This window comes from Leptodactylus fuscus, chromosome 1 (assembly GCF_031893055.1).
Source record: "Leptodactylus fuscus isolate aLepFus1 chromosome 1, aLepFus1.hap2, whole genome shotgun sequence".
NCBI classification, from domain to species: domain Eukaryota; kingdom Metazoa; phylum Chordata; class Amphibia; order Anura; family Leptodactylidae; genus Leptodactylus; species Leptodactylus fuscus.
Genome location: NC_134265.1, coordinates 239,858,561 through 239,883,196, shown reverse-complemented (window position 1 = coordinate 239,883,196; position 24,636 = coordinate 239,858,561). Strand labels below are relative to the sequence as shown.

At 35.8% G+C, this 24,636-nt stretch overlaps 20 non-coding genes across 20 annotated transcripts; all 20 read left to right on the top strand.

Moving 5' to 3' along the window:
* Positions 1–478: 478 nt before the first annotated feature.
* TRNAK-UUU (transfer RNA lysine (anticodon UUU)) lies at positions 479–551 on the top strand. Its single transcript has one exon. It is a non-coding gene; the product is annotated as a tRNA-Lys (tRNA).
* A 299-nt stretch (positions 552–850) lies between these two features.
* On the top strand, positions 851–923 carry TRNAK-UUU (transfer RNA lysine (anticodon UUU)). The gene has a single exon. It is a non-coding gene; the product is annotated as a tRNA-Lys (tRNA).
* A 300-nt stretch (positions 924–1,223) lies between these two features.
* On the top strand, positions 1,224–1,296 carry TRNAK-UUU (transfer RNA lysine (anticodon UUU)). The gene has a single exon. It is a non-coding gene; the product is annotated as a tRNA-Lys (tRNA).
* Positions 1,297–1,596: 300 nt separating this feature from the next.
* Positions 1,597–1,669, top strand: TRNAK-UUU (transfer RNA lysine (anticodon UUU)). The gene has a single exon. It is a non-coding gene; the product is annotated as a tRNA-Lys (tRNA).
* A 3,276-nt stretch (positions 1,670–4,945) lies between these two features.
* Positions 4,946–5,018, top strand: TRNAK-UUU (transfer RNA lysine (anticodon UUU)). Its single transcript has one exon. It is a non-coding gene; the product is annotated as a tRNA-Lys (tRNA).
* Positions 5,019–5,690: 672 nt separating this feature from the next.
* On the top strand, positions 5,691–5,763 carry TRNAK-UUU (transfer RNA lysine (anticodon UUU)). The gene has a single exon. It is a non-coding gene; the product is annotated as a tRNA-Lys (tRNA).
* A 672-nt stretch (positions 5,764–6,435) lies between these two features.
* On the top strand, positions 6,436–6,508 carry TRNAK-UUU (transfer RNA lysine (anticodon UUU)). The gene has a single exon. It is a non-coding gene; the product is annotated as a tRNA-Lys (tRNA).
* Positions 6,509–7,180: 672 nt separating this feature from the next.
* TRNAK-UUU (transfer RNA lysine (anticodon UUU)) lies at positions 7,181–7,253 on the top strand. Its single transcript has one exon. It is a non-coding gene; the product is annotated as a tRNA-Lys (tRNA).
* A 674-nt stretch (positions 7,254–7,927) lies between these two features.
* On the top strand, positions 7,928–8,000 carry TRNAK-UUU (transfer RNA lysine (anticodon UUU)). Its single transcript has one exon. It is a non-coding gene; the product is annotated as a tRNA-Lys (tRNA).
* A 3,647-nt stretch (positions 8,001–11,647) lies between these two features.
* On the top strand, positions 11,648–11,720 carry TRNAK-UUU (transfer RNA lysine (anticodon UUU)). Its single transcript has one exon. It is a non-coding gene; the product is annotated as a tRNA-Lys (tRNA).
* Positions 11,721–12,019: 299 nt separating this feature from the next.
* On the top strand, positions 12,020–12,092 carry TRNAK-UUU (transfer RNA lysine (anticodon UUU)). The gene has a single exon. It is a non-coding gene; the product is annotated as a tRNA-Lys (tRNA).
* A 3,276-nt stretch (positions 12,093–15,368) lies between these two features.
* Positions 15,369–15,441, top strand: TRNAK-UUU (transfer RNA lysine (anticodon UUU)). Its single transcript has one exon. It is a non-coding gene; the product is annotated as a tRNA-Lys (tRNA).
* A 299-nt stretch (positions 15,442–15,740) lies between these two features.
* TRNAK-UUU (transfer RNA lysine (anticodon UUU)) lies at positions 15,741–15,813 on the top strand. The gene has a single exon. It is a non-coding gene; the product is annotated as a tRNA-Lys (tRNA).
* A 300-nt stretch (positions 15,814–16,113) lies between these two features.
* On the top strand, positions 16,114–16,186 carry TRNAK-UUU (transfer RNA lysine (anticodon UUU)). Its single transcript has one exon. It is a non-coding gene; the product is annotated as a tRNA-Lys (tRNA).
* Positions 16,187–17,229: 1,043 nt separating this feature from the next.
* On the top strand, positions 17,230–17,302 carry TRNAK-UUU (transfer RNA lysine (anticodon UUU)). The gene has a single exon. It is a non-coding gene; the product is annotated as a tRNA-Lys (tRNA).
* A 299-nt stretch (positions 17,303–17,601) lies between these two features.
* On the top strand, positions 17,602–17,674 carry TRNAK-UUU (transfer RNA lysine (anticodon UUU)). Its single transcript has one exon. It is a non-coding gene; the product is annotated as a tRNA-Lys (tRNA).
* Positions 17,675–20,579: 2,905 nt separating this feature from the next.
* On the top strand, positions 20,580–20,652 carry TRNAK-UUU (transfer RNA lysine (anticodon UUU)). The gene has a single exon. It is a non-coding gene; the product is annotated as a tRNA-Lys (tRNA).
* Positions 20,653–20,951: 299 nt separating this feature from the next.
* Positions 20,952–21,024, top strand: TRNAK-UUU (transfer RNA lysine (anticodon UUU)). The gene has a single exon. It is a non-coding gene; the product is annotated as a tRNA-Lys (tRNA).
* A 1,042-nt stretch (positions 21,025–22,066) lies between these two features.
* Positions 22,067–22,139, top strand: TRNAK-UUU (transfer RNA lysine (anticodon UUU)). The gene has a single exon. It is a non-coding gene; the product is annotated as a tRNA-Lys (tRNA).
* A 672-nt stretch (positions 22,140–22,811) lies between these two features.
* Positions 22,812–22,884, top strand: TRNAK-UUU (transfer RNA lysine (anticodon UUU)). Its single transcript has one exon. It is a non-coding gene; the product is annotated as a tRNA-Lys (tRNA).
* Positions 22,885–24,636: the final 1,752 nt, after the last annotated feature.

The following is a 24,636-nucleotide window of genomic DNA, read 5'->3' as shown; positions in this document are numbered from 1 at the left end:
GCATATTCTAGAATCACCCATAAAACCATAATTGAACACTCTCGCTTAAAGCAGAGCTATTCACATGCACATTAATTCCGATTTGAGGTACAGTGTTATATTCTGTAGAGCCTGGATATCTCAGTCTTAGAGCATCAGGCTTTTAATCTTAGGGTCCATGGTTCAAGTCCCTGTTCAGGCAGAGAATTTTTTTGAAAAGTATTTATCATTCACATACGTATCATGTTGATCTTAAGAGTTTGAGACTTTTGTTTGCATTTTTTAGATTTTTGCTTAATGCCAAAACTGCAAATGTACAATCGACTTTTACCATTATTCTGTAAATATTATCACCCCAGATGATCTATGCTGGAAATAGTATAGACACTTTCATATTCTAGAATCACCCATAAATCCCTAATTGAACACTCTCACTTAAAGGAGATCCATTCTTATATACATTAATTCCAATTTGGGGTACAGCATTATGTTTCAGAGAGCCTGGATAGCTCAGTCGGTAGAGCATCAGACTTTTAATCTGAGGGTCCAGGGTTCAAGTCCCTGTTCAGGCGAAGAATTTCTTGGAAAAGTATGCATCATTCACATACGTATCATCATGATCGTAAGAGTTTGACACTTTTGTTTGGATTTTCTAGATTTTTGCTTAATGCCAAAACTGCAAATGTACAATCAACTTTTACCATTATTCTGTAACTATTAGCACCCTAGATGATCTGTGCTGGAAATAGGATTAGACACTTTGCATATTCTAGAATCACCCAAGAATCCCTAATTGAACACTCTCACTTAAAGGAGATGTATTCTTATGTACATTAATTCCAATTTGGGGTACAGCATTATGTTTTGGAGAGCCTGGATAGCTCAGTCGGTAGAGCATCAGACTTTTAATCTGAGGGTCCAGGGTTCAAGTCCCTGTTCAGGCGTAGAAGTTGCTTTGAAAAGTATGCATCATTCATATACGTATGATGTTCATCATAAAAGTTTGGAACTTTTGTTTGGATTTTCTAGATTTTTGCTTAATGCCAAAACTGCAAATGTACAATCGACTTTTACCATTATTCTGTAACTATTAGCACCCTAGATGATCTATGCTGGAAATAGGATTAGACACTTTGCATATTCTAGAATCACCCATGAATCCCTAATTGAACACTCTCACCTAAAGGAGATGTATTCTTATGTACATTAATTCCGATTTGGGGTACAGCATTATGTTTTGGAGAGCCTGGATAGCTCAGTCGGTAGAGCATCAGACTTTTAATCTGAGGGTCCAGGGTTCAAGTCCCTGTTCAGGCGGAGAAGTTGCTTTGAAAAGTGTGCATCATTCATATACGTATGATGTTGATCGTAAAAGTTTGAAACTTTTGTTTGGATTTTCTAGATTTTTGCTTAATGCCAAAACTGCAAATGTACAATCGAATTTTACCATTATTCTGTAACTATTAGCACCCTAGATGATCTATGCTGGAAATAGGATTAGACACTTTGCATATTCTAGAATCACCCATAAAACCATAATTGAACACTCTCTCGTAAAGCAGATCTATTCACATGTACATTAATTCCGATTTGAGGTACAGTATTATATTTTTTAGAGCCTGGATAGCTCAGTCGGTAGAGCATCAGACTTTTAATCTGAGGGTCCAGGGTTCAAGTCCCTGTTCAGGCAGAGAATTTTTTTTTGAAAAGTATGTATCATTCACATACGTATCATCATGATCATAAGAGTTTGACACTTTTGTTTGGATTTTTTAGATTTTTGCTTAATGCCAAAACTGCAAATGTACAATCGAATTTTAACATTATTCTGTAACTATTAGCACCCTAGATGATCTGTGCTGGAAATAGGATTAAACACTTTGCATATTCTAGAATCACCCATGAAACCATAATTGAACACTCTCTCTTAAAGCAGATCTATTCACATGTACATTAATTCCGATTTGAGGTACAGTATTATATTTTGTAGAGCCTGGATACCTCAGTCGGTAGAGCATCGATCTTTTAATCTGAGGGTCCAGGGTTCAAGTCCCTGTTCAGGCGGAGAGTTGCTTTGAAAAGTATGCATCATTCACATACGTATGATGTTGATCAAAAGAGGTTGAAACTTTTGTTTGGATTTTCTAGATTTTTGCTTAATGCCAAAACTGCAAATGTACAATCGAATTTTACCATTATTCTGTAACTTTTAGCACCCTAGATGATCTATGCTGGAAATAGGATTAGACACTTTGCATATTCTAGAATCACCCATAAAACCATAATTGAACACTCTCGCTTAAAGCAGATCTATTCACATGTACATTAATTCCGATTTGAGGTACAGTATTATATTTTGTAGACCCTGGATAGCTCAGTCGGTAAAGCATCGAACTTTTAATCTGAGGGTCCAGGGTTCAAGTCCTTGTTCAGGCGGAGAGTTGCTTTGAAAAGTATGCATCATTCACATACGTATGATGTTGATCAAAAGAGTTTGAAACTTTTGTTTGGATTTTCTAGATTTTTGCTTAATGCCAAAACTGCAAATGTTCAATCGAATTTTACCATTATTCTGTAACTTTTAGCACCCTAGATGATCTATGCTGGAAATAGGATTAGACACTTTGCATATTCTAGAATCACCCATAAAACCATAATTGAACACTCTCTCTTAAAGCAGATCTATTCACATGTACATTTATTCCGATTTGAGGTACAGTATTTTTTTTTTTTTAGAGCCTGGATAGCTCAGTCGGTAGAACATCAGACTTTTAATCTGAGGGTCCAGGGTTCAAGTCCCTGTTCAGGCGGAGAATTTTTTTGAAAAGTATGTATCATTCACATACGTATCATGTTGATATTAAGATATTGACACTTTTGTTTGGATTTTCTAGATTTTTGCTTAATGCCAAAACTGCAAATGTACAATCGACTTTTACCATTATTCTGTAAATATTATCACCCCAGATGATCTATGCTGGAAATAGGATAGACACTTTCATATTCTAGAATCACCCATAAATCCCTAATTGAACACTCTCACTTAAAGGAGATCTATTCTTATATACATTAATTCCAATTTGGGGTACAGCATTATGTTTCAGAGAGCCTGCATAGCTCAGTCGGTAGAGCATCCGACTTTTAATCTGAGGGTCCAGGGTTCAAGTCCCTGTTCAGGCGAAGAATTTCTTGGAAAAGTATGCATCATTCACATACGTATCATCATGATCGTAAGAGTTTGACACTTTTGTTTGGATTTTCTAGATTTTTGCTTAATGCCAAAACTGCAAATGTACAATCAACTTTTACCATTATTCTGTAACTATTAGCACCCTAGATGATCTGTGCTGGAAATAGGATTAGACACTTTGCATATTCTAGAATCACCCATGAATCCCTAATTGAACACTCTCACTTAAAGGAGATGTATTCTTATGTACATTAATTCCAATTTGGGGTACAGCATTATGTTTTGGAGACCCTGGATAGCTCAGTCGGTAGAGCATCAGACTTTTAATCTGAGGGTCCAGGGTTCAAGTCCCTGTTCAGGCGTAGAAGTTGCTTTGAAAAGTATGCATCATTCATATACGTATGATGTTCATCATAAAAGTTTGGAACTTTTGTTTGGATTTTCTAGATTTTTGCTTAATGCCAAAACTGCAAATGTACAATCGAATTTTACCATTATTCTGTAACTATTAGCACCCTAGATTATCTATGCTGGAAATAGAATTAGACACTTTGCATATTCTAGAATCACCCATAAAACCATAATTGAACACTCTCTCGTAAAGCAGATCTATTCACATGTACATTAATTCCGATTTGAGGTACAGTATTATATTTTTTAGAGCCTGGATAGCTCAGTCGGTAGAGCATCAGACTTTTAATCTGAGGGTCCAGGGTTCAAGTCTCTGTTCAGGCGGAGAATTTTTTTGAAAAGTATGTATCATTCACATACGTATCATGTTGATCGTAAGAGTTTGACACTTTTGTTTGGATTTTTTAGATTTTTGCTTAATGCCAAAACTGCAAATGTACAATCGAATTTTAACATTATTCTGTAACTATTAGCACCCTAGATGATCTGTGCTGGAAATAGGATTAAACACTTTGCATATTCTAGAATCACCCATGAAACCATAATTGAACACTCTCTCTTAAAGCAGATCTATTCACATGTACATTAATTCCGATTTGAGGTACAGTATTAAATTTTGTAGAGCCTGGATGGCTCAGTCGGTAGAGCATCGAACTTTTAATCTGAGGGTCCAGGGTTCAAGTCACTGTTGAGGCGGAGAGGTGCTTTGAAAAGTATGCATCATTCACATACGTATGATGTTGATCAAAAGAGTTTGAAACTTTTGTTTGGATTTTCTAGATTTTTGCTTAATGCAAAAACTGCCAATGTACAATCGAATTTTACCATTATTCTGTAACTTTTAGCACCCTAGATGATCTATGCTGGAAATAGGATTAGACACTTTGCATATTCTAGAATCACCCATAAAACCATAATTGAACACTCTCGCTTAAAGCAGAGCTATTCACATGCACATTAATTCCGATTTGAGGTACAGTGTTATATTCTGTAGAGCCTGGATATCTCAGTCGGTAGAGCATCAGACTTTTAATCTTAGGGTCCATGGTTCAAGTCCCCGTTCAGGCAGAGAATTTTTTTGAAAAGTATGTATCATTCACATACGTATCATGTTGATCTTAAGAGTTTGAGACTTTTGTTTGCATTTTTTAGATTTTTGCTTAATGCCAAAACTGCAAATGTACAATCGACTTTTACCATTATTCTGTAAATATTATCACCCCAGATGATCTATGCTGGAAATAGTATAGACACTTTCATATTCTAGAATCACCCATAAATCCCTAATTGAACACTCTCACTTAAAGGAGATCTATTCTTATATACATTAATTCCAATTTGGGGTACAGCATCATGTTTCAGAGAGCCTGGATAGCTCAGTCGGTAGAGCATCAGACTTTTAATCTGAGGGTCCAGGGTTCAAGTCCCTGTTCAGGCGAAGAATTTCTTGGAAAAGTATGCATCATTCACATACGTATCATCATGATCATAAGAGTTTGACACTTTTGTTTGGATTTTCTATATTTTTGCTTAATGCCAAAACTGCAAATGTACAATCGACTTTTACCATTATTCTGTAACTATTAGCACCCTAGATGATCTATGCTGGAAATAGGATTAGACACTTTGCATATTCTAGAATCACCCATGAATCCCTAATTGAACACTCTCACTTAAAGGAGATGTATTCTTATGTACATTAATTCCGATTTGGGGTACAGCATTATGTTTTGGAGAGCCTTGATAGCTCAGTCGGTAGAGCATCAGACTTTTAATCTGAGGGTCCAGGGTTCAAGTCCCTGTTCAGGCGGAGAAGTTGCTTTGAAAAGTGTGCATCATTCATATACGTATGATGTTGATCGTAAAAGTTTGAAACTTTTGTTTGGATTTTCTAGATTTTTGCTTAATGCCAAAACTGCAAATGTACAATCGAATTTTACCATTATTCTGTAACTATTAGCACCCTAGATGATCTATGCTGGAAATAGGATTAGACACTTTGCATATTCTAGAATCACCCATAAAACCATAATTGAACACTCTCTCGTAAAGCAGATCTATTCACATGTACATTAATTCCGATTTGAGGTACAGTATTATATTTTTTAGAGCCTGGATAGCTCAGTCGGTAGAGCATCAGACTTTTAATCTGAGGGTCCAGGGTTCAAGTCCCTGTTCAGGCGAAGAATTTCTTGGAAAAGTATGCATCATTCACATACGTATCATCATGATCATAAGAGTTTGACACTTTTGTTTGGATTTTCTATATTTTTGCTTAATGCCAAAACTGCAAATGTACAATCGACTTTTACCATTATTCTGTAACTATTAGCACCCTAGATGATCTATGCTGGAAATAGGATTAGACACTTTGCATATTCTAGAATCACCCATGAATCCCTAATTGAACACTCTCACTTAAAGGAGATGTATTCTTATGTACATTAATTCCGATTTGGGGTGCAGCATTATGTTTTGGAGAGCCTTGATAGCTCAGTCGGTAGAGCATCAGACTTTTAATCTGAGGGTCCAGGGTTCAAGTCCCTGTTCAGGCGGAGAAGTTGCTTTGAAAAGTGTGCATCATTCATATACGTATGATGTTGATCGTAAAAGTTTGAAACTTTTGTTTGGATTTTCTAGATTTTTGCTTAATGCCAAAACTGCAAATGTACAATCGAATTTTACCATTATTCTGTAACTATTAGCACCCTAGATGATCTATGCTGGAAATAGGATTAGACACTTTGCATATTCTAGAATCACCCATAAAACCATAATTGAACACTCTCTCGTAAAGCAGATCTATTCACATGTACATTAATTCCGATTTGAGGTACAGTATTATATTTTTTAGAGCCTGGATAGCTCAGTCGGTAGAGCATCAGACTTTTAATCTGAGGGTCCAGGGTTCAAGTCCCTGTTCAGGCGAAGAATTTCTTGGAAAAGTATGCATCATTCACATACGTATCATCATGATCATAAGACTTTGACACTTTTGTTTGGATTTTCTATATTTTTGCTTAATGCCAAAACTGCAAATGTACAATCGACTTTTACCATTATTCTGTAACTATTAGCACCCTAGATGATCTATGCTGGAAATAGGATTAGACACTTTGCATATTCTAGAATCACCCATGAATCCCTAATTGAACACTCTCACTTAAAGGAGATGTATTCTTATGTACATTAATTCCGATTTGGGGTACAGCATTATGTTTTGGAGAGCCTTGATAGCTCAGTCGGTAGAGCATCAGACTTTTAATCTGAGGGTCCAGGGTTCAAGTCCCTGTTCAGGCGGAGAAGTTGCTTTGAAAAGTGTGCATCATTCATATACGTATGATGTTGATCGTAAAAGTTTGAAACTTTTGTTTGGATTTTCTAGATTTTTGCTTAATGCCAAAACTGCAAATGTACAATCGAATTTTACCATTATTCTGTAACTATTAGCACCCTAGATGATCTATGCTGGAAATAGGATTAGACACTTTGCATATTCTAGAATCACCCATAAAACCATAATTGAACACTCTCTCGTAAAGCAGATCTATTCACATGTACATTAATTCCGATTTGAGGTACAGTATTATATTTTTTAGAGCCTGGATAGCTCAGTCGGTAGAGCATCAGACTTTTAATCTGAGGGTCCAGGGTTCAAGTCCCTGTTCAGGCAGAGAATTTTTTTTTGAAAAGTATGTATCATTCACATACGTATCATCATGATCATAAGAGTTTGACACTTTTGTTTGGATTTTTTAGATTTTTGCTTAATGCCAAAACTGCAAATGTACAATCGACTTTTACCATTATTCTGTAACTATTAGCACCCTAGATGATCTATGCTGGAAATAGGATTAGACACTTTGCATATTCTAGAATCACCCATGAAACCATAATTGAACACTCTCACTTAAAGGAGATGTATTCTTATGTACATTAATTCCGATTTGGGGTACAGCATTATGTTTTGGAGAGCCTTGATAGCTCAGTCGGTAGAGCATCAGACTTTTAATCTGAGGGTCCAGGGTTCAAGTCCCTGTTCAGGCGGAGAAGTTGCTTTGAAAAGTGTGCATCATTCATATACGTATGATGTTGATCGTAAAAGTTTGAAACTTTTGTTTGGATTTTCTAGATTTTTGCTTAATGCCAAAACTGCAAATGTACAATCGAATTTTACCATTATTCTGTAACTATTAGCACCCTAGATGATCTATGCTGGAAATAGGATTAGACACTTTGCATATTCTAGAATCACCCATAAAACCATAATTGAACACTCTCTCGTAAAGCAGATCTATTCACATGTACATTAATTCCGATTTGAGGTACAGTATTATATTTTTTAGAGCCTGGATAGCTCAGTCGGTAGAGCATCAGACTTTTAATCTGAGGGTCCAGGGTTCAAGTCCCTGTTCAGGCGGAGAGTTGCTTTGAAAAGTATGCATCATTCACATACGTATGATGTTGATCAAAAGAGTTTGAAACTTTTGTTTGGATTTTCTAGATTTTTGCTTAATGCCAAAACTGCAAATGTACAATCGAATTTTACCATTATTCTGTAACTTTTAGCACCCTAGATGATCTATGCTGGAAATAGGATTAGACACTTTGCATATTCTAGAATCACCCATAAAACCATAATTGAACACTCTCGCTTAAAGCAGATCTATTCACATGTACATTAATTCCGATTTGAGGTACAGTATTATATTTTGTAGACCCTGGATAGCTCAGTCGGTAAAGCATCGAACTTTTAATCTGAGGGTCCAGGGTTCAAGTCCTTGTTCAGGCGGAGAGTTGCTTTGAAAAGTATGCATCATTCACATACGTATGATGTTGATCAAAAGAGTTTGAAACTTTTGTTTGGATTTTCTAGATTTTTGCTTAATGCCAAAACTGCAAATGTTCAATCGAATTTTACCATTATTCTGTAACTTTTAGCACCCTAGATGATCTATGCTGGAAATAGGATTAGACACTTTGCATATTCTAGAATCACCCATAAAACCATAATTGAACACTCTCTCTTAAAGCAGATCTATTCACATGTACGTTTATTCCGATTTGAGGTACAGTATTTTTTTTTTTTTAGAGCCTGGATAGCTCAGTCGGTAGAACATCAGACTTTTAATCTGAGGGTCCAGGGTTCAAGTCCCTGTTCAGGCGGAGAATTTTTTTGAAAAGTATGTATCATTCACATACGTATCATGTTGATATTAAGATATTGACACTTTTGTTTGGATTTTCTAGATTTTTGCTTAATGCCAAAACTGCAAATGTACAATCGACTTTTACCATTATTCTGTAAATATTATCACCCCAGATGATCTATGCTGGAAATAGGATAGACACTTTCATATTCTAGAATCACCCATAAATCCCTAATTGAACACTCTCACTTAAAGGAGATCTATTCTTATATACATTAATTCCAATTTGGGGTACAGCATTATGTTTCAGAGAGCCTGCATAGCTCAGTCGGTAGAGCATCCGACTTTTAATCTGAGGGTCCAGGGTTCAAGTCCCTGTTCAGGCGAAGAATTTCTTGGAAAAGTATGCATCATTCACATACGTATCATCATGATCGTAAGAGTTTGACACTTTTGTTTGGATTTTCTAGATTTTTGCTTAATGCCAAAACTGCAAATGTACAATCAACTTTTACCATTATTCTGTAACTATTAGCACCCTAGATGATCTGTGCTGGAAATAGGATTAGACACTTTGCATATTCTAGAATCACCCATAAAACCATAATTGAACACTCTCTCTTAAAGCAGATCTATTCACATGTACGTTTATTCCGATTTGAGGTACAGTATTTTTTTTTTTTTTAGAGCCTGGATAGCTCAGTCGGTAGAACATCAGACTTTTAATCTGAGGGTCCAGGGTTCAAGTCCCTGTTCAGGCGGAGAATTTTTTTGAAAAGTATGTATCATTCACATACGTATCATGTTGATATTAAGATATTGACACTTTTGTTTGGATTTTCTAGATTTTTGCTTAATGCCAAAACTGCAAATGTACAATCGACTTTTACCATTATTCTGTAAATATTATCACCCCAGATGATCTATGCTGGAAATAGGATAGACACTTTCATATTCTAGAATCACCCATAAATCCCTAATTGAACACTCTCACTTAAAGGAGATCTATTCTTATATACATTAATTCCAATTTGGGGTACAGCATTATGTTTCAGAGAGCCTGCATAGCTCAGTCGGTAGAGCATCAGACTTTTAATCTGAGGGTCCAGGGTTCAAGTCCCTGTTCAGGCGAAGAATTTCTTGGAAAAGTATGCATCATTCACATACGTATCATCATGATCGTAAGAGTTTGACACTTTTGTTTGGATTTTCTAGATTTTTGCTTAATGCCAAAACTGCAAATGTACAATCAACTTTTACCATTATTCTGTAACTATTAGCACCCTAGATGATCTGTGCTGGAAATAGGATTAGACACTTTGCATATTCTAGAATCACCCATGAATCCCTAATTGAACACTCTCACTTAAAGGAGATGTATTCTTATGTACATTAATTCCAATTTGGGGTACAGCATTATGTTTTGGAGACCCTGGATAGCTCAGTCGGTAGAGCATCAGACTTTTAATCTGAGGGTCCAGGGTTCAAGTCCCTGTTCAGGCGTAGAAGTTGCTTTGAAAAGTATGCATCATTCATATACGTATGATGTTCATCATAAAAGTTTGGAACTTTTGTTTGGATTTTCTAGATTTTTGCTTAATGCCAAAACTGCAAATGTACAATCGAATTTTACCATTATTCTGTAACTATTAGCACCCTAGATTATCTATGCTGGAAATAGAATTAGACACTTTGCATATTCTAGAATCACCCATAAAACCATAATTGAACACTCTCTCGTAAAGCAGATCTATTCACATGTACATTAATTCCGATTTGAGGTACAGTATTATATTTTTTAGAGCCTGGATAGCTCAGTCGGTAGAGCATCAGACTTTTAATCTGAGGGTCCAGGGTTCAAGTCTCTGTTCAGGCGGAGAATTTTTTTGAAAAGTATGTATCATTCACATACGTATCATGTTGATCGTAAGAGTTTGACACTTTTGTTTGGATTTTTTAGATTTTTGCTTAATGCCAAAACTGCAAATGTACAATCGAATTTTAACATTATTCTGTAACTATTAGCACCCTAGATGATCTGTGCTGGAAATAGGATTAAACACTTTGCATATTCTAGAATCACCCATGAAACCATAATTGAACACTCTCTCTTAAAGCAGATCTATTCACATGTACATTAATTCCGATTTGAGGTACAGTATTAAATTTTGTAGAGCCTGGATGGCTCAGTCGGTAGAGCATCGAACTTTTAATCTGAGGGTCCAGGGTTCAAGTCCCTGTTGAGGCGGAGAGGTGCTTTGAAAAGTATGCATCATTCACATACGTATGATGTTGATCAAAAGAGTTTGAAACTTTCGTTTGGATTTTCTAGATTTTTGCTTAATGCAAAAACTGCCAATGTACAATCGAATTTTACCATTATTCTGTAACTTTTAGCACCCTAGATGATCTATGCTGGAAATAGGATTAGACACTTTGCATATTCTAGAATCACCCATAAAACCATAATTGAACACTCTCGCTTAAAGCAGAGCTATTCACATGCACATTAATTCCGATTTGAGGTACAGTGTTATATTCTGTAGAGCCTGGATATCTCAGTCGGTAGAGCATCAGACTTTTAATCTTAGGGTCCATGGTTCAAGTCCCTGTTCAGGCAGAGAATTTTTTTGAAAAGTATGTATCATTCACATACGTATCATGTTGATCTTAAGAGTTTGAGACTTTTGTTTGCATTTTTTAGATTTTTGCTTAATGCCAAAACTGCAAATGTACAATCGACTTTTACCATTATTCTGTAAATATTATCACCCCAGATGATCTATGCTGGAAATAGTATAGACACTTTCATATTCTAGAATCACCCATAAATCCCTAATTGAACACTCTCACTTAAAGGAGATCTATTCTTATATACATTAATTCCAATTTGGGGTACAGCATCATGTTTCAGAGAGCCTGGATAGCTCAGTCGGTAGAGCATCAGACTTTTAATCTGAGGGTCCAGGGTTCAAGTCCCTGTTCAGGCGAAGAATTTCTTGGAAAAGTATGCATCATTCATATACGTATGATGTTGATCGTAAAAGTTTGAAACTTTTGTTTGGATTTTCTAGATTTTTGCTTAATGCCAAAACTGCAAATGTACAATCGAATTTTACCATTATTCTGTAACTATTAGCACCCTAGATGATCTATGCTGGAAATAGGATTAGACACTTTGCATATTCTAGAATCACCCATAAAACCATAATTGAACACTCTCTCGTAAAGCAGATCTATTCACATGTACATTAATTCCGATTTGAGGTACAGTATTATATTTTTTAGAGCCTGGATAGCTCAGTCGGTAGAGCATCAGACTTTTAATCTGAGGGTCCAGGGTTCAAGTCCCTGTTCAGGCAGAGAATTTTTTTTTGAAAAGTATGTATCATTCACATACGTATCATCATGATCATAAGAGTTTGACACTTTTGTTTGGATTTTTTAGATTTTTGCTTAATGCCAAAACTGCAAATGTACAATCGAATTTTAACATTATTCTGTAACTATTAGCACCCTAGATGATCTGTGCTGGAAATAGGATTAAACACTTTGCATATTCTAGAATCACCCATGAAACCATAATTGAACACTCTCTCTTAAAGCAGATCTATTCACATGTACATTAATTCCGATTTGAGGTACAGTATTATATTTTGTAGAGCCTGGATAGCTCAGTCGGTAGAGCATCGATCTTTTAATCTGAGGGTCCAGGGTTCAAGTCCCTGTTAAGGCGGAGAGTTGCTTTGAAAAGTATGCATCATTCACATACGTATGATGTTGATCAAAAGAGTTTGAAACTTTTGTTTGGATTTTCTAGATTTTTGCTTAATGCCAAAACTGCAAATGTACAATCGAATTTTACCATTATTCTGTAACTTTTAGCACCCTAGATGATCTATGCTGGAAATAGGATTAGACACTTTGCATATTCTAGAATCACCCATAAAACCATAATTGAACACTCTCGCTTAAAGCAGATCTATTCACATGTACATTAATTCCGATTTGAGGTACAGTATTATATTTTGTAGACCCTGGATAGCTCAGTCGGTAAAGCATCGAACTTTTAATCTGAGGGTCCAGGGTTCAAGTCCTTGTTCTGGCGGAGAGTTGCTTTGAAAAGTATGCATCATTCACATACGTATGATGTTGATCAAAAGAGTTTGAAACTTTTGTTTGGATTTTCTAGATTTTTGCTTAATGCCAAAACTGCAAATGTTCAATCGAATTTTACCATTATTCTGTAACTTTTAGCACCCTAGATAATCTATGCTGGAAATAGGATTAGACACTTTGCATATTCTAGAATCACCCATAAAACCATAATTGAACACTCTCTCTTAAAGCAGATCTATTCACATGTACGTTTATTCCGATTTGAGGTACAGTATTTTTTTTTTTTTAGAGCCTGGATAGCTCAGTCGGTAGAACATCAGACTTTTAATCTGAGGGTCCAGGGTTCAAGTCCCTGTTCAGGCGGAGAATTTTTTTGAAAAGTATGTATCATTCACATACGTATCATGTTGATATTAAGATATTGACACTTTTGTTTGGATTTTCTAGATTTTTGCTTAATGCCAAAACTGCAAATGTACAATCGACTTTTACCATTATTCTGTAAATATTATCACCCCAGATGATCTATGCTGGAAATAGGATAGACACTTTCATATTCTAGAATCACCCATAAATCCCTAATTGAACACTCTCACTTAAAGGAGATCTATTCTTATATACATTAATTCCAATTTGGGGTACAGCATTATGTTTCAGAGAGCCTGCATAGCTCAGTCGGTAGAGCATCCGACTTTTAATCTGAGGGTCCAGGGTTCAAGTCCCTGTTCAGGCGAAGAATTTCTTGGAAAAGTATGCATTATTCACATACGTATCATCATGATCGTAAGAGTTTGACACTTTTGTTTGGATTTTCTAGATTTTTGCTTAATGCCAAAACTGCAAATGTACAATCAACTTTTACCATTATTCTGTAACTATTAGCACCCTAGATGATCTGTGCTGGAAATAGGATTAGACACTTTGCATATTCTAGAATCACCCATGAATCCCTAATTGAACACTCTCACTTAAAGGAGATGTATTCTTATGTACATTAATTCCAATTTGGGGTACAGCATTATGTTTTGGAGACCCTGGATAGCTCAGTCGGTAGAGCATCAGACTTTTAATCTGAGGGTCCAGGGTTCAAGTCCCTGTTCAGGCGTAGAAGTTGCTTTGAAAAGTATGCATCATTCATATACGTATGATGTTCATCATAAAAGTTTGGAACTTTTGTTTGGATTTTCTAGATTTTTGCTTAATGCTAAAACTGCAAATGTACAATCGAATTTTACCATTATTCTGTAACTATTAGCACCCTAGATTATCTATGCTGGAAATAGAATTAGACACTTTGCATATTCTAGAATCACCCATAAAACCATAATTGAACACTCTCTCGTAAAGCAGATCTATTCACATGTACATTAATTCCGATTTGAGGTACAGTATTATATTTTTTAGAGCCTGGATAGCTCAGTCGGTAGAGCATCAGACTTTTAATCTGAGGGTCCAGGGTTCAAGTCTCTGTTCAGGCGGAGAATTTTTTTGAAAAGTATGTATCATTCACATACGTATCATGTTGATCGTAAGAGTTTGACACTTTTGTTTGGATTTTTTAGATTTTTGCTTAATGCCAAAACTGCAAATGTACAATCGAATTTTAACATTATTCTGTAACTATTAGCACCCTAGATGATCTGTGCTGGAAATAGGATTAAACACTTTGCATATTCTAGAATCACCCATGAAACCATAATTGAACACTCTCTCTTAAAGCAGATCTATTCACATGTACATTAATTCCGATTTGAGGTACAGTATTAAGTTTTGTAGAGCCTGGATGGCTCAGTCGGTAGAGCATCGAACTTTTAATCTGAGGGTCCAGGGTTCAAGTCCCTGTTCAGGCGGAGAGTTGCTTTGAAAAGTATGCATCATTCACATACGTATGATGTTGATCAAAAGAGTTTGAAACTTTTGTTTGGATTTTCTAGATTTTTGCTTAATGCCAAAACTGCAAATGTACAATCGAATTTTACCATTATTCTGTAACTTTTAGCACCCTAGATGATCTATGCTGGAAATAGGATTAGACACTTTGCATATTCTAGAATCACCCATAAAACCATAATTGAACACTCTCGCTTAAAGCAGAGCTATTCACATGCACATTAATTCCGATTTGAGGTACAGTGTTATATTCTGTAGAGCCTGGATATCTCAGTCGGTAGAGCATCAGGCTTTTAATCTTAGGGTCCATGGTTCAAGTCCCTGTTCAGGCAGAGAATTTTTTTGAAAAGTATGTATCATTCACATACGTATCATGTTGATCTTAAGAGTTTGAGACTTTTGTTTGCATTTTTTAGATTTTTGCTTAATGCCAAAACTGCAAATGTACAATCGACTTTTACCATTATTCTGTAAATATTATCACCCCAGATGATCTATGCTGGAAATAGGATAGACACTTTCATATTCTAGAATCACCCATAAATCCCTAATTGAACACTCTCACTTAAAGGAGATCTATTCTTATATACATTAATTCCAATTTGGGGTACAGCATTATGTTTCAGAGAGCCTGGATAGCTCAGTCGGTAGAGCATCAGACTTTTAATCTGAGGGTCCAGGGTTCAAGTCCCTGTTCAGGCGAAGAATTTCTTGGAAAAGTATGCATCATTCACATACGTATCATCATGATCGTAAGAGTTTGACACTTTTGTTTGGATTTTCTAGATTTTTGCTTAATGCCAAAACTGCAAATGTACAATCAACTTTTACCATTATTCTGTAACTATTAGCACCCTAGATGATCTGTGCTGGAAATAGGATTAGACACTTTGCATATTCTAGAATCACCCAAGAATCCCTAATTGAACACTCTCACTTAAAGGAGATGTATTCTTATGTACATTAATTCCAATTTGGGGTACAGCATTATGTTTTGGAGAGCCTGGATAGCTCAGTCGGTAGAGCATCAGACTTTTAATCTGAGGGTCCAGGGTTCAAGTCCCTGTTCAGGCGTAGAAGTTGCTTTGAAAAGTATGCATCATTCATATACGTATGATGTTCATCATAAAAGTTTGGAACTTTTGTTTGGATTTTCTAGATTTTTGCTTAATGCCAAAACTGCAAATGTACAATCGAATTTTACCATTATTCTGTAACTATTAGCACCCTAGATTATCTATGCTGGAAATAGAATTAGACACTTTGCATATTCTAGAATCACCCATAAAACCATAATTGAACACTCTCTCTTAAAGCAGATCTATTCACATGTACATTAATTCCGATTTGAGGTACAGTATTAAATTTTGTAGAGCCTGGATGGCTCAGTCGGTAGAGCATCAGACTTTTAATCTGAGGGTCCAGGGTTCAAGTCCCTGTTCAGGCAGAGAATTTTTTTTTGAAAAGTATGTATCATTCACATACGTATCATCATGATCATAAGAGTTTGACACTTTTGTTTGGATTTTTTAGATTTTTGCTTAATGCCAAAACTGCAAATGTACAATCGAATTTTAACATTATTCTGTAACTATTAGCACCCTAGATGATCTGTGCTGGAAATAGGATTAAACACTTTGCATATTCTAGAATCACCCATGAAACCATAATTGAACACTCTCTCTTAAAGCAGATCTATTCACATGTACATTAATTCCGATTTGAGGTACAGTATTAAATTTTGTAGAGCCTGGATGGCTCAGTCGGTAGAGCATCGAACTTTTAATCTGAGGGTCCAGGGTTCAAGTCCCTGTTGAGGCGGAGAGGTGCTTTGAAAAGTATGCATCATTCACATACGTATGATGTTGATCAAAAGAGTTTGAAACTTTCGTTTGGATTTTCTAGATTTTTGCTTAATGCAAAAACTGCCAATGTACAATCGAATTTTACCATTATTCTGTAACTTTTAGCACCCTAGATGATCTATGCTGGAAATAGGATTAGACACTTTGCATATTCTAGAATCACCCATAAAACCATAATTGAACACTCTCGCTTAAAGCAGAGCTATTCACATGCACATTAATTCCGATTTGAGGTACAGTGTTATATTCTGTAGAGCCTGGATATCTCAGTCGGTAGAGCATCAGACTTTTAATCTTAGGGTCCATGGTTCAAGTCCCTGTTCAGGCAGAGAATTTTTTTGAAAAGTATGTATCATTCACATACGTATCATGTTGATCTTAAGAGTTTGAGACTTTTGTTTGCATTTTTTAGATTTTTGCTTAATGCCAAAACTGCAAATGTACAATCGACTTTTACCATTATTCTGTAAATATTATCACCCCAGATGATCTATGCTGGAAATAGTATAGACACTTTCATATTCTAGAATCACCCATAAATCCCTAATTGAACACTCTCACTTAAAGGAGATCTATTCTTATATACATTAATTCCAATTTGGGGTACAGCATCATGTTTCAGAGAGCCTGGATAGCTCAGTCGGTAGAGCATCAGACTTTTAATCTGAGGGTCCAGGGTTCAAGTCCCTGTTCAGGCGAAGAATTTCTTGGAAAAGTATGCATCATTCATATACGTATGATGTTGATCGTAAAAGTTTGAAACTTTTGTTTGGATTTTCTAGATTTTTGCTTAATGCCAAAACTGCAAATGTACAATCGAATTTTACCATTATTCTGTAACTATTAGCACCCTAGATGATCTATGCTGGAAATAGGATTAGACACTTTGCATATTCTAGAATCACCCATAAAACCATAATTGAACACTCTCTCGTAAAGCAGATCTATTCACATGTACATTAATTCCGATTTGAGGTACAGTATTATATTTTTTAGAGCCTGGATAGCTCAGTCGGTAGAGCATCAGACTTTTAATCTGAGGGTCCAGGGTTCAAGTCCCTGTTCAGGCAGAGAATTTTTTTTTGAAAAGTATGTATCATTCACATACGTATCATCATGATCATAAGAGTTTGACACTTTTGTTTGGATTTTTTAGATTTTTGCTTAATGCCAAAACTGCAAATGTACAATCGAATTTTAACATTATTCTGTAACTATTAGCACCCTAGATGATCTGTGCTGGAAATAGGATTAAACACTTTGCATATTCTAGAATCACCCATAAAACCATAATTGAACACTCTCGCTTAAAGCAGATCTATTCACATGTACATTAATTCCGATTTGAGGTACAGTATTATATTTTGTAGACCCTGGATAGCTCAGTCGGTAAAGCATCGAACTTTTAATCTGAGGGTCCAGGGTTCAAGTCCTTGTTCTGGCGGAGAGTTGCTTTGAAAAGTATGCATCATTCACATACGTATGATGTTGATCAAAAGAGTTTGAAACTTTTGTTTGGATTTTCTAGATTTTTGCTTAATGCCAAAACTGCAAATGTTCAATCGAATTTTACCATTATTCTGTAACTTTTAGCACCCTAGATAATCTATGCTGGAAATAGGATTAGACACTTTGCATATTCTAGAATCACCCATAAAACCATAATTGAACACTCTCTCTTAAAGCAGATCTATTCACATGTACATTTATTCCGATTTGAGGTACAGTTTTTTTTTTTTTTTTAGAGCCTGGATAGCTCAGTCGGTAGAACATCAGACTTTTAATCTGAGGGTCCAGGGTTCAAGTCCCTGTTCAGGCGGAGAATTTTTTTGAAAAGTATGTATCATTCACATACGTATCATGTTGATATTAAGATATTGACACTTTTGTTTGGATTTTCTAGATTTTTGCTTAATGCCAAAACTGCAAATGTACAATCGACTTTTACCATTATTCTGTAAATATTATCACCCCAGATGATCTATGCTGGAAATAGGATAGACACTTTCATATTCTAGAATCACCCATAAATCCCTAATTGAACACTCTCACTTAAAGGAGATCTATTCTTATATACATTAATTCCAATTTGGGGTACAGCATTATGTTTCAGAGAGCCTGCATAGCTCAGTCGGTAGAGCATCCGACTTTTAATCTGAGGGTCCAGGGTTCAAGTCCCTGTTCAGGCGAAGAATTTCTTGGAAAAGTATGCATTATTCACATACGTTTCATCATGATCGTAAGAGTTTGACCCTTTTGTTTGGATTTTCTAGATTTTTGCTTAATGCCAAAACTGCAAATGTACAATCAACTTTTACCATTATTCTGTAACTATTAGCACCCTAGATGATCTGTGCTGGAAATAGGATTAGACACTTTGCATATTCTAGAATCACCCATGAATCCCTAATTGAACACTCTCACTTAAAGGAGATGTATTCTTATGTACATTAATTCCAATTTGGGGTACAGCATTATGTTTTGGAGACCCTGGATAGCTCAGTCGGTAGAGCATCAGACTTTTAATCTGAGGGTCCAGGGTTCAAGTCCCTGTTCAGGCGTAGAAGTTGCTTTGAAAAGTATGCATCATTCATATACGTATGATGTTCATCATAAAAGTTTGGAACTTTTGTTTGGATTTTCTAGATTTTTGCTTAATGCTAAAACTGCAAATGTACAATCGAATTTTACCATTATTCTGTAACTATTAGCACCCTAGATTATCTATGCTGGAAATAGAATTAGACACTTTGCATATTCTAGAATCACCCATAAAACCATAATTGAACACTCTCTCGTAAAGCAGATCTATTCACATGTACATTAATTCCGATTTGAGGTACAGTATTATATTTTTTAGAGCCTGGATAGCTCAGTCGGTAGAGCATCAGACTTTTAATCTGAGGGTCCAGGGTTCAAGTCTCTGTTCAGGCGGAGAATTTTTTTGAAAAGTATGTATCATTCACATACGTATCATGTTGATCGTAAGAGTTTGACACTTTTGTTTGGATTTTTTAGATTTTTGCTTAATGCCAAAACTGCAAATGTACAATCGAATTTTAACATTATTCTGTAACTATTAGCACCCTAGATGATCTGTGCTGGAAATAGGATTAAACACTTTGCATATTCTAGAATCACCCATGAAACCATAATTGAACACTCTCTCTTAAAGCAGATCTATTCACATGTACATTAATTCCGATTTGAGGTACAGTATTAAGTTTTGTAGAGCCTGGATGGCTCAGTCGGTAGAGCATCGAACTTTTAATCTGAGGGTCCAGGGTTCAAGTCCCTGTTCAGGCGGAGAGTTGCTTTGAAAAGTATGCATCATTCACATACGTATGATGTTGATCAAAAGAGTTTGAAACTTTTGTTTGGATTTTCTAGATTTTTGCTTAATGCCAAAACTGCAAATGTACAATCGAATTTTACCATTATTCTGTAACTTTTAGCACCCTAGATGATCTATGCTGGAAATAGGATTAGACACTTTGCATATTCTAGAATCACCCATAAAACCATAATTGAACACTCTCGCTTAAAGCAGAGCTATTCACATGCACATTAATTCCGATTTGAGGTACAGTGTTATATTCTGTAGAGCCTGGATATCTCAGTCGGTAGAGCATCAGGCTTTTAATCTTAGGGTCCATGGTTCAAGTCCCTGTTCAGGCAGAGAATTTTTTTGAAAAGTATGTATCATTCACATACGTATCATGTTGATCTTAAGAGTTTGAGACTTTTGTTTGCATTTTTTAGATTTTTGCTTAATGCCAAAACTGCAAATGTACAATCGACTTTTACCATTATTCTGTAAATATTATCACCCCAGATGATCTATGCTGGAAATAGGATAGACACTTTCATATTCTAGAATCACCCATAAATCCCTAATTGAACACTCTCACTTAAAGGAGATCTATTCTTATATACATTAATTCCAATTTGGGGTACAGCATTATGTTTCAGAGAGCCTGGATAGCTCAGTCGGTAGAGCATCAGACTTTTAATCTGAGGGTCCAGGGTTCAAGTCCCTGTTCAGGCGAAGAATTTCTTGGAAAAGTATGCATCATTCACATACGTATCATCATGATCGTAAGAGTTTGACACTTTTGTTTGGATTTTCTAGATTTTTGCTTAATGCCAAAACTGCAAATGTACAATCAACTTTTACCATTATTCTGTAACTATTAGCACCCTAGATGATCTGTGCTGGAAATAGGATTAGACACTTTGCATATTCTAGAATCACCCAAGAATCCCTAATTGAACACTCTCACTTAAAGGAGATGTATTCTTATGTACATTAATTCCAATTTGGGGTACAGCATTATGTTTTGGAGAGCCTGGATAGCTCAGTCGGTAGAGCATCAGACTTTTAATCTGAGGGTCCAGGGTTCAAGTCCCTGTTCAGGCGTAGAAGTTGCTTTGAAAAGTATGCATCATTCATATACGTATGATGTTCATCATAAAAGTTTGGAACTTTTGTTTGGATTTTCTAGATTTTTGCTTAATGCCAAAACTGCAAATGTACAATCGAATTTTACCATTATTCTGTAACTATTAGCACCCTAGATTATCTATGCTGGAAATAGAATTAGACACTTTGCATATTCTAGAATCACCCATAAAACCATAATTGAACACTCTCTCTTAAAGCAGATCTATTCACATGTACATTAATTCCGATTTGAGGTACAGTATTAAATTTTGTAGAGCCTGGATGGCTCAGTCGGTAGAGCATCGAACTTTTAATCTGAGGGTCAAGGGTTCAAGTCCCTGTTGAGGCGGAGAGGTGCTTTGAAAAGTATGCATCATTCACATACGTATGATGTTGATCAAAAGAGTTTGAAACTTTTGTTTGGATTTTCTAGATTTTTGCTTAATGCCAAAACTGCAAATGTACAATCGAATTTTACCATTATTCTGTAACTTTTAGCACCCTAGATGATCTATGCTGGAAATAGGATTAGACACTTTGCATATTCTAGAATCACCCATAAAACCATAATTGAACACTCTCGCTTAAAGCAGAGCTATTCACATGCACATTAATTCCGATTTGAGGTACAGTGTTATATTCTGTAGAGCCTGGATATCTCAGTCGGTAGAGCATCAGACTTTTAATCTTAGGGTCCATGGTTCAAGTCCCTGTTCAGGCAGAGAATTTTTTTGAAAAGTATGTATCATTCACATACGTATCATGTTGATCTTAAGAGTTTGAGACTTTTGTTTGCATTTTTTAGATTTTTGCTTAATGCCAAAACTGCAAATGTACAATCGACTTTTACCATTATTCTGTAAATATTATCACCCCAGATGATCTATGCTGGAAATAGTATAGACACTTTCATATTCTAGAATCACCCATAAATCCCTAATTGAACACTCTCACTTAAAGGAGATCTATTCTTATATACATTAATTCCAATTTGGGGTACAGCATTATGTTTCAGAGGGCCTGGATAGCTCAGTCGGTAGAGCATCAGACTTTTAATCTGAGGGTCCAGGGTTCAAGTCCCTGTTCAGGCGAAGAATTTCTTGGAAAAGTATGCATCATTCACATACGTATCATCATGATCATAAGAGTTTGACACTTTTGTTTGGATTTTCTAGATTTTTGCTTAATGCCAAAACTGAAAATGTACAATCGACTTTTACCATTATTCTGTAACTATTAGCACCCTAGATGATCTATGCTGGAAATAGGATTAGACACTTTGCATATTCTAGAATCACCCATGAATCCCTAATTGAACACTCTCACTTAAAGGAGATGTATTCTTATGTACATTAATTCCGATTTGGGGTACAGCATTATGTTTTGGAGAGCCTGGATAGCTCAGTCGGTAGAGCATCAGACTTTTAATGTGAGGGTCCAGGGTTCAAGTCCCTGTTCAGGCGGAGAAGTTGCTTTGAAAAGTGTGCATCATTCATATACGTATGATGTTGATCGTAAAAGTTTGAAACTTTTGTTTGGATTTTCTAGATTTTTGCTTAATGCCAAAACTGCAAATGTACAATCGAATTTTACCATTATTCTGTAACTATTAGCACCCTAGATGTTCTATGCTGGAAATAGGATTAGACACTTTGCATATTCTAGAATCACCCATAAAACCATAATTGAACACTCTCTCGTAAAGCAGATCTATTCACATGTACATTAATTCCGATTTGAGGTACAGTATTATATTTTTTAGAGCCTGGATAGCTCAGTCGGTAGAGCATCAGACTTTTAATCTGAGGGTCCAGGGTTCAAGTCCCTGTTCAGGCAGAGAATTTTTTTTTGAAAAGTATGTATCATTCACATACGTATCATCATGATCATAAGAGTTTGACACTTTTGTTTGGATTTTTTAGATTTTTGCTTAATGCCAAAACTGCAAATGTACAATCGAATTTTAACATTATTCTGTAACTATTAGCACCCTAGATGATCTGTGCTGGAAATAGGATTAAACACTTTGCATATTCTAGAATCACCCATGAAACCATAATTGAACACTCTCTCTTAAAGCAGATCTATTCACATGTACATTAATTCCGATTTGAGGTACAGTATTATATTTTGTAGAGCCTGCATAGCTCAGTCGGTAGAGCATCGATCTTTTAATCTGAGGGTCCAGGGTTCAAGTCCCTGTTCAGGCGGAGAGTTGCTTTGAAAAGTATGCATCATTCACATACGTATGATGTTGATCAAAAGAGTTTGAAACTTTTGTTTGGATTTTCTAGATTTTTGCTTAATGCCAAAACTGCAAATGTAAAATCGAATTTTACCATTATTCTGTAACTTTTAGCACCCTAGATGATCTATGCTGGAAATAGGATTAGACACTTTGCATATTCTAGAATCACCCATAAAACCATAATTGAACACTCTCGCTTAAAGCAGATCTATTCACATGTACATTAATTCCGATTTGAGGTACAGTATTATATTTTGTAGACCCTGGATAGCTCAGTCGGTAAAGCATCAAACTTTTAATCTGAGGGTCCAGGGTTCAAGTCCCTGTTCAGGCGGAGAGTTGCTTTGAAAAGTATGTATCATTCACATACGTATGATGTTGATCAAAAGAGTTTGAAACTTTTGTTTGGATTTTCTAGATTTTTGCTTAATGCCAAAACTGCAAATGTACAATCGAATTTTACCATTATTCTGTAACTTTTAGCACCCTAGATGATCTATGCTTGAAATAGGATTAGACACTTTGCATATTCTAGAATCACCCATAAAACCATAATTGAACACTCTCTCTTAAAGCAGATCTATTCACATGTACATTTATTCCGATTTGAGGTACAGTATTTTTTTTTTTTTAGAGCCTGGATAGCTCAGTCGGTAGAACATCAGACTTTTAATCTGAGGGTCCAGGGTTCAAGTCCCTGTTCAGGCGGAGAATTTTTTTGAAAAGTATGTATCATTCACATACGTATCATGTTGATATTAAGAGATTGACACTTTTGTTTGGATTTTCTAGATTTTTGCTTAATGCCAAAACTGCAAATGTACAATCGACTTTTACCATTATTCTGTAAATATTATCACCCCAGATGATCTATGCTGGAAATAGGATAGACACTTTCATATTCTAGAATCACCCATAAATCCCTAAGTGAACACTCTCACTTAAAGGAGATCTATTCTTATATACATTAATTCCAATTTGGGGTACAGCATTATGTTTCAGAGAGCCTGGATAGCTCAGTCGGTAGAGCATCCGACTTTTAATCTGAGGGTCCAGGGTTCAAGTCCCTGTTCAGGCGAAGAATTTCTTGGAAAAGTATGCATCATTCACATACGTATCATCATGATCGTAAGAGTTTGACACTTTTGTTTGGATTTTCTAGATTTTTGCTTAATGCCAAAACTGCAAATGTACAATCAACTTTTACCATTATTCTGTAACTATTAGCACCCTAGATGATCTATGCTGGAAATAGGATTAGACACTTTGCATATTCTAGAATCACCCATGAATCCCTAATTGAACACTCTCACTTAAAGGAGATGTATTCTTATGTACAT